Source organism: Tympanuchus pallidicinctus, unplaced genomic scaffold, assembly GCF_026119805.1.
Source record: "Tympanuchus pallidicinctus isolate F22 unplaced genomic scaffold, pur_lepc_1.0 scaffold23, whole genome shotgun sequence".
NCBI lineage: Eukaryota > Metazoa > Chordata > Aves > Galliformes > Phasianidae > Tympanuchus > Tympanuchus pallidicinctus.
In genome coordinates, this window is record NW_026294740.1 from 70,599 (window position 1) to 78,893 (window position 8,295).

General features: G+C 43.1%; 1 pseudogene; it reads right to left on the reverse strand.

Moving 5' to 3' along the window:
* Positions 1-313: 313 nt before the first annotated feature.
* LOC128083222 (uncharacterized) lies at positions 314-4,628 on the reverse strand (annotated as a pseudogene).
* Positions 4,629-8,295: the final 3,667 nt, after the last annotated feature.

An 8,295-nucleotide genomic window follows, 5' to 3' on the forward strand; every position in this document is an offset into this window, starting at 1 on the left:
CCAAGCTCAACAGGCCCAGTTCCCTCAGCCTTGCCTCACACAGAGCTGCTCCAGCCCTCTGCTCATCTCAGTGCCTCCTCTGGACCCGCTGCCAGAGCTCCACGTCCTTCCTGTGCTGGGGGCCCCAGGCCTGGACGCAGCGCTGCAGATGGGGCCTCACAGGAGCCCAGCAGAGGGGGACGATCAGCTCCCTCTCCTGCTGGCCGCCCCTTTTTCATGCAGCCCACAACACAGCTGGCCTTCTGGGCGGCAGGCGCTCACTGCTGCCTCATGGCCAGCTTCTCATCTACTAGTCACTACAGTAAAAATCATTCTAACCTGAAGATTTTGGAATCTCTAAAACTTCTTCTCCAGGATTCCATGTGACTGACAGACCCAAGACTAATGTTTTCCATGCCAAATTCACAAGGCTCATTCTCAGCTTTTCTACCTGCAGACTTCATGTTAAAGGAGGAACAATTCTTTGCCATCTGCATCTGAGCTTTTCTACACATCTTCAGAAAACCCCTTCTGTTGTACTTGCTCTTTGTAAACCATTTCCAGATGAGAGATTTCAGATGCAAGCAGTTTACAATTGATAATCAAGAGTTTTTGAAGGTCTTTCAAGGCTGATGCTAGAGAGAAATGTGGCTCTTCTATAGGTCTTCCCACACACAAATCTCGGAAGACTCGTTTTCAACTGTTAAACTGGACAACTCTGGTTTGTGGGAGTTTCACTGGTGCTTTTAGACTGTAACACATCAGAGGTGGAAACTGGATCACACTGAAGTTGCAGACTTTAGTGACTGCACCTCTATAGAAGAGGCATCTTAGTTCGGTCAGATGCCCTTCCATGCTTGGCCTGCCACTTCTGCTTTCTTGCTGAGCTGTACACTTCAGCTATTGAATGCTCAGTTATATCCATTTCCATACAGACGTAGCTACAGGAGGCTGACATTTGGATATGCCCTTTCACACAGGCAAGATCTGCTTTCTCCAATCTATCTTATCTCACATCTGCAGGAGCATCTTCTGGCTGGCTGGCTGTATGGCCCTCTTCTTCCACAACAATTTTCTTAACCCCACCAACATTGCCAGGAGGTTCAGGGTCACTTGTCAGCTTGTTTATCCAGATGTTTGAACTTCTCTGAGTCTTTGCACACTTGAAGATCTATGGTAAGCTCATTTGTTTGCTTCAGTTTCTTCTGAAGACTTCTGAAGACTGAAGTGCATCTTTTATTTGCCTGTGCTTAGCAGAAGTGTCTGTCAAACCATCTTGTTCTGTCACTTCTGAAGGAGATTGCTCACCACAGCCCTGTTCTATAGTGTTACATTCCACTAGACATTCCAACAATAAATGTTTCCTCAGGTGTCTTCTGTGAAAGGTAAGCTGAACTGCAACATTTTGCCTCCCCTGCCTGGAGAGAATGGTCATTATTTGCCAAGGAAGTGTTATTGGAAAGATGTTGTAATATGAGAGGATGATTTTTTCCAGGGGTTATCATGCATTCTGTTGAAGTCTCAAAACACTTGATTGTTTTAGGATCAATGGGCTCTGTGAGGCTTTGGATGAGCAAGATGAAGCAGGGACAGAGACAGACTGATCAGATAATCGATTTGTGGGATTACATACCTTAGAACTGAAGACTGGCCTGGGTTTTGAAACCCCCCGGGAGCTGGTCCGCTGGTCCTGGGGGCATTTCCAGTGAGGTAGTTTCTTTGTCACTATTCTTGACACATAAGATATGGAAAAGAAAAAAAAAGAAAAAGCAACAACAACAACAACACTGGGAGCAAAATACTTCACAAAGTGCATAATCAGGAATAAATTCCTCTCTGTGTTAACAAAACTCTGAGTTGCACGTGTGGATGCAATGCCATTGTTGTATCAAGGCTGCCTGGGTGAGAAGCTGCATATGGGATAAACTGCTTGAATATTCTTCCTCATAAAACAATTGTAGCTTTGCTATCAGTTTTGTTAATCCCCTGTAACCACCTAGTTGTTTCCAGAGATGGTGGTAGTGGGGGACAAAATGCATACTGGCAGAAAAGAGCTTTCAGGTATAAATGAAGGGTTTGTAGAGAGAGGTGGGTCACAGTAAAACATGTACAAACACCTGGACCTCACTATCACCTCACCTGCCTTTCCATATGTTTGAAACACCAGCAAGTTAGCTGACAAGAAACATGCACAACACAGAAGTAGACTTCAGGAAATTAAATAAAACTCAGAAATAAACCATTTCCATTTCAAAAGGAGAAATTTGTAAGCCTCCTGATGTACAGAGTGATTTCTTTTGAACCACCCAAGCTGCTAGGAAAGATCACAGGCCATGTGGGAAGCTGAGTTTCCTTTGTGCTGCATTATGTTCTATTTCTCTCCCTCTCCTGTTTACAGCCCTTTCTCTTGCTTTCTCTTCTGCTGTCATCTAGCAGCAGTTAATAGTACTGGAAAAGAGTGAGAGGGTCTAGGTTAATATTGTGACATCTCTAAGTACAGCAAACACTATTCCTGCAAACCAGAGGCTTGTAAGAGGTCCAAGGCTTGCATATAGTCAATCTAAGCAATACCTAACTTAATTTTGCACATTAGTGTCCAACAAGTACCAAGTAAAAATACAAAATCAATTTCCTATTAGCATAAATCTTTTATATTCATCTCCCTAGCAATGGAGAACAGTAGACCTGGGCAGCCTGGTCTAGTATTAAATGTGGAGGTTGGTGGCCCTGCATGTAGCAGGGGGATTGGAGATTCATGATCCCTTCCAACCTGGGCCATTCTGTGATTCTGTGATTGCTGATTAGCCTGAGCAAAGCCTCTTAGTTTTTAGAACTGTATTAGTATACAAGCAGCTTTGATTAATTTTAGATACTTTTCACTTTAAAGCAGATATTTAAAATGCTGTAATTATAAGGACTCACATATTTCAGGCTGAGAGATTTGCTTTTTATTTGACTCTTTCAGCAGGGAGCTAAATCCAACAACTACGATGTCTGCCATTTTAACTGGAGAAGAGCTGATCTCTGCTTTTTCTCTTCCAGGCTAAGTGAAGAGACACGAGTCCAAGCCAACCGGTCTTATGTTTAAGGATGTCAAAACTCAATAAGGATAGGAAAAATCTGTTTTTCTTCCTTACTTGCTGCAAGTTAAATTATTAACTTATTAAATTATTCAGAGTTTGGTTTAAAAATTTGAACATGTAACCCATTTCTTGCTGATATACTGAAGTCTGACCCTCCTCTGGAGCTTTTACATCTGTGAAAGCTTATGTGTTTAGAATAGAAGAAAGGAGTTCGAGGGGTTATTACATGCAAGAGGTTATTATATGCTTTGCTTACATTGCTAGAAGCTTTGATCAATTCTTTGTACAGGAGACATTTGCCTTCTGATAATTCGGCAGTTTCTGTTTGCAGGTTTGTGAGACTGACTCCACAATACAGAAAGATATTCTGGTAGTCTAATAGAATAGAGAAAGCATATTGTTAAAATGGATCTCTAGATGTATTGCAATGGGATTGTGATAAGAACTTGCCATTAGCCATTTGAGGCTGGTCACTTTAAACGCACATTTTCATACCAGTACTTTCCAAGGCTCCTAGTAAAATCTATTGTAAGGGGTGTCTGACAAATTCACCTGTGCCGATTCCACACGAATAATAAATCTAAAGAATCACGTTGAATTGAATTACAAACAAGGAACTGGGGCCTGGGAGCAGTGTTGGGAGATAAGCTATTTGGCACTCTTCATGTGATCTGTACTAATTCTGACAGACTGGAAACAGGACTAAGCTGTAAAAACATTAAGCACGTAATGTAATCATGGTAAAGCTATTTAAACGAGCTAGAACATCCATGGCTGTGTGTTTATTGGATCTTGCATTTGAAGTGAAATCATAAGAAGAATTTATTTTGGCATTGAAGTCAGTGCTCCAAAATGAAAGCTTAAAACCTAAGGGTTTCTGAAATAGTTCCCAAGCCCTTCGTTTCACACAGGGCATCACAGCTATCCAATGAGTCTCACATCAGTCTCTGCAAACAGCTATTATATGAAGGTTATGCACCTTCATTAGTAACTACAGAACATCTGTAATCGGAAAATGCAAAAATGTAGTATTTGCTGTCAAGACTGAACTTCAAATTCAGCTTCATTCTCTCTACAAGAGAACGAAGTCTCTTGTTAATTTTCTCTGTTGCCACTTCTCCTATGACACTCAGCCCACGCACAGAGCTCTGCTCTGGCACTCACCAGCTGCAACAAGAACATATTCTAGTTAGTATTTGGTCACCCTTTAGCCACCCATCCTGCCTGGGGAGAAACTCCTGGGAGTAATCAAAAAGCCCCCCCAAAAAAATTTAAAAAAGGAAGAAAGGAAAACCTAAATTCAGAAGCAGGGCAATGTCAGCACTGTAGCATAAGCTCCTTTGGAAGCTAACACCCACTCTACAGTAGTATTAAGGAAAGCAGATGGAGACTCACAGCTACAAATAGATCAAAGATATGGTTCACTTTAACTGAGTCTCTACAAAACTCTCTTGAATCACAGAATCACAGAATTGTAGGGGTTGGAAGGGACCTCCAGAGATCATCGAGTCCAACCCCCCTGCCAAAGCAGGTTCCCTACAGCAGATCGGTCACGCAGATCGGCATCCAGGCAGGTCTTGAACATCTCCAGAGAAGGAGACTCCACCACCTCCCTGGGCAGCCTGTTCCAGTGCTCCGTCACCTCACCCAAAGAAGTTCTTGCGCACATTCTTGCAGATGTTCCTCTGCTGCAGCTTATGGCCGTTTCCCCTCATCCTGTCTCCACTCACCACTGAAAAGAGACTGGCCTCACCACCATGGCCCCCACACTTCAGCTCTTTATAAACCTGGATCAGGTCCCCTCTCAGTTGTCTTTTCACAACGCTACACAGACCCAGATCACTCAGCCTTTCTTCATGGGGGAGATGCTCCAGGCCCTTCACCATTTTTGCGGCCCTCTGCTGGACTCTTTCCAAGAGATCGTTGTCTTTTTTGTACTGGGGAGCCCAGAACTGGACGCAGTGCTCCAGATGAGGCCTTACCAGGGCAGAGCAGAGGGGGAGGATCACCTCCCTCGACCTGCTGGCCACGGTTTTGTGCAAAAAAGACACTATTTACACTTTGAACAATCTAGCAGCAATTAGAAAGTGTTAAAGAAATAATATCAGTGCACTGGAACTTTTTTTTAATATTTATATATGTGTATAAATATATATGCACTTATACACATGGTTATCACACTTAAATTTTTAATAAGAGCATGATATAGTTAAAAATTAGCAATTAATATTATTCAGGAAATCAACTTTATCAGCTTAAGTGTGGCAAAGTGTTTTGAATGTTTCTAAAAATTGTTGTGAACTTGTGTTCTCATGGAAAAAAATAGGTGAGCATGAGCTATAAGTTAACATGTTATAACATGCTATGTTATAGAACCCCAGCAGAAAGGCAGCAGTAAAACACCGATGTAGTCTCAGACACTGCACATGTAAAACTCAAATAGTTGCTGTGGCACTTATTCCTCCTGTACAAATATTTGTTCTTACTGCCATGGCGCCTTTGTTTTTGCATGCTGTAGTTGTTAAGAATAGAATTTCTACCACAATACTGCCCTAATGAAAGGGTGCTAAAATATAATGTAATTGAGTTATGGACATGACAGCAATTCGAAGCAGATGATTGGGTGCCAGAGACAATCACTTATCACCACACTTTTGAAGACTAAGGTATCAAAGCTGCCAGAAGGTTGCATGGAGAGCACAAATTGAACAGCAAGCACTCCTTAATGCCTTAATGCGGGCAGATTTTGCTGTACAAGAAGGAAAACACTGATGCAATTAAAGGCCCCAAAAAAGAATGAAATCCCTTTCTCTCCACATTTTGCTCACTGATGATGCATTTGACTGCATTTAGAAACTGAGAAAGGGGGAGAAAGGGCCTTCCAGCAACTGTCAACAGACATTCTAATACACAACAAGAAAACTAAACAGATTTATATTTACTCTGGACTCATTGCAACACCCACTTTCTCTACAGACTTCTGTATTGTTTCTGCTAGTTCCTGGTCTGCAGTCTCCTCTGGCTGCATATCTTCCCACCCAGGACATTATTCTTGAGATAAACAGAGCACTGCAAAAGGGCACTGAGATTATCAGGAGCCTGCATAAGAGCACATCAGTGCCCAGAGAAAGAAGGCTGTCACTTACATACATCTATGATGTTTATCTCATGAGCAGATCAGTTTGTCCAACCACTATAACAAAAGTAACCTCATATTCAGCTAAACTGCAAAAATACAGCAGGAATGCTAAGAGGACAGAGACAGAATATGTGTGGAAAGTTTCTTAATGGGAAGGTACTGATTACTTTTAAGTGAGGAGGTGGAAGGTCACTGGGTCACTGGAGACCTGATATTTTCATGACCACTGGGACCAACTGAGCCCCTTGGTCCCTGACTCAGAGGACAGCTTATTGGGCAGAAGTTCTTGACTCCCTGGGAAGAAGTGACCCGGTTACAGTTTCAGGGGGAACTTCACCAACTGATTGAGAACTCAGGAAGCAGCCTGATTACAGTTAATACATGAAAGAGCCTTAGTGCCAAACCAGAAATCTCCAACAACAATGCTGGCTGGGCCAGAGCAAATGATCCACCTGGTGGAAAGGAGGAGTTGTGTGTATTCCCTCCAACACCATGGTGGCTCTACAGCCAACAGGTATGCCCCAAAATAAGAAGGTACTTCAATATGCCTGAGGCTTATTAGTCTTTTGAAGAAAGCATATCCTGGATTTCTCCATCACTGCTCAACCTTTGTATGATCTAACCTGAAAATGGGCTGCATTGGATTGCTCCCCTGTATGTGAGGAAGCCTTGAAACAATTGATTTTCGGGGCAAATACTCACCAGGCCTTAGGACCAATACAACCCCACTGACCCGTTGTGCCTTGCTTGGGGATTTGCCTCACGTGGACTTCTGATACACCTGTGGGCCCAGATGTCCCAGCTAGATGGATGGGCTTTTTCTGCGCACCTTTAAAGATTCTGAAAGATGATACTCTGCCTGAGAAAAGGGGCTCTTTGTGGTAACTTTAGGATTCAAGGAGGCAGGGCAAACCATTTTGCAGCAGTCAGCATGGGCCCTTCAAGGTCTTAAGGCTGGTGCTAACAGGGATACCTCTGCCCATTGGAGTAGCACAATGGGAAACAGGAAGGAAATTGTATGCTCAACTGGATCATTACTTTCACCTCTTTGAAGGGTCACTTATGACCCTTCCCACGCAGGAGATTTCTAATATGGGTTCTTTAACCTAAATTGCTGCTTCTCTGGTAAAGAATGCCTCTCCATTCCAGGAAGGAATGAGGAATGTCTGGTTTGCAGACACCTCTACCAGGCACAAAGGGGAAGTATGGAAATACTGAGTGGTAGCCAGTGCAAATAGAAACCAGAGATGAAGTTTTTAGTGAAGGGGAAGGCAGTACCCAAGTCAGGGAGTTAGTTACAATTTGGGAGGTACTTAGGAGAGAAAAAGACAACCTCAAACTGGTACATGAATATACTAATTCATGTGCAGTCTTCAAGGGATGCACTGAACAAAATGCTTGGAGGTAAACCAAGTCCTGTGTGGCAGAAGAGAACTGGGAGGACATCTGGATATCACAAAGGTTAAGGAATGTGAGGGAAGCTGAGTGGCATCCCACCAGACAGGGTTGGATCCAGCACACAAGCAAAAATGTGAAGTGAAAGAATTAACTACACTCCTTTTGATGAATCCACTGATACACCCTACTTTCTTTCCCAAACCCTGAAAATGGGTGATGAATGGGAAAATTTACTGGAGTTGCTACATGTAGAAAGGGGGCATTCAGGATCATGATATCTATCTAAGGAAGACAGAATCTATCCATGTATCTATCTAAGGGTGACAGAACACTGGAACAGGTTGCTCAGAGAGTTTGTGGAGTCTCCTTCCATGGAGATATTCAAGACTTATCTGTACGCCGACCTGTATGACCTACAGTAGGGCACCTTCAGGGGGGTAGGTCTCGATGATCTCTTGAGGTCCGTTCCAACTCCTGTAATACTATGATTCTGTGATTTTCTCCTATTTTCTCATCCTTTCACTTGTTTTTCCCTCTATTCCTAACTTTTCCACTCTTATCCCCTTCTTCCCTGGAGGAAGTGTCCAAAGGAAGGCTACGAAATGGTGAAGGATCTGGAAGGCAGGGTGTTATGAGGAGCAGCTAACTCTCTTGGTTTGTTCAGCCCTGAGAAGAAGAGGCTGAGAGGATGCATCA